A 1,263-nucleotide genomic window follows, 5' to 3' on the forward strand; every position below is an offset into this window, starting at 1 on the left:
CCTCTTAACTCAGCATTTCTCGATTTTATTTGGCAGGGTAACCCTATTTTCACAATCCACCAATAACACCCCAAGGAACCAGTGGTTCTGTGGAAGGTATCTGGGAGATGCCAACATGAGCTCAGGTACCCTCTGTGCCCTGCTTTCCCCTGGTACAGCACCGGTGGCACCCAGACGGTCCTCCCCCTCTTTCCTGTCACTGGCCTGAGCCAGCACCACGGGAGTGAAAGTGTTAACTCCAACCGAGCTTCTTATCTGATAGCTGCCTCAATAAAAGCAGTTCTGTGCCGCAAGTCACTGGAAACTTTCTCTGGAAGGCAAAGAATGCTTGTTTCCCATAAGAAAACACCTGGGCAGCTGGCCAGTCTCAAGACCCCAGCCCTGCCCGCCCAGCAGGTGCGAGCAGCGCTGGCCCCACACCTGCCCGGGGACTGCAGGGGCTGTGTGGGCCACACAGCCCAGGAGTGAGCTCCCTGCCCTATTATCTCATGATGGGGCCATCAGGTGAATTTATGGGCCTCTAAGAACAAGAGTCCACACAAAGATCTCTGTAAATATTTTGAAGATGTATAATAACAGGCCCCTTTGGGAAGCTTCGGGGTGATAGGCAGCAACTGCACCTCCATCTGGGACTCTGGGCAGCGGGGCCCAGCTGGCCTCCCTGCCCTGGGTGTACCGGACTTTGGGAAAACAAACATGAGGCAGCGATGACAAGGATGGCTGCCAGTCAGACACAGAACTGTGTGTCCTCCCCACTCAACTCCCAGGAAACCACGCACAGCAAACACCAGCTTCACAGAACCACAGGTAACCTCCAAGTGTGCTTTTCCAATGCCAGCATCCAAGGTGGGGGTGTCTGTCACCAACATTAAGTACTACACGTGGTGACGAGAAAAAGCACAGGCTCTGGGCTGGTTTGCCTGTTTTCAAAATTCTCAGCAACAGACTATATATCCTCTACTGGTCTGTGCCCACACCCAGGCTTGGTATGCCACTAGATTAACATATAAATAGGTATTGTGGGCCAGGCCCAGTGGCTCAGGCCTGTAATCCCAGCCAGCACTCTGGGAATCCGAGGCAGGAGGATCGCTTGAGGTCAAGAGTTCGAGACCAGCCTGAGCAAGAGCGAGACCCCGTCTCTACTAAAGATAGAAAGAAATTAATCAGACAACTAAAAATACATAGAAAAAAAAAATTAGCCGGGCATGGTGGCGCATGCCTGTAGTCCCAGCTACTCGGGAGGCTGAGGCAGGAGGATCCCTT

Source organism: Propithecus coquereli, unplaced genomic scaffold (assembly GCF_000956105.1).
Source record: "Propithecus coquereli isolate 6110/MARCELLA unplaced genomic scaffold, Pcoq_1.0 Scaffold531, whole genome shotgun sequence".
Lineage (NCBI taxonomy): Eukaryota > Metazoa > Chordata > Mammalia > Primates > Indriidae > Propithecus > Propithecus coquereli.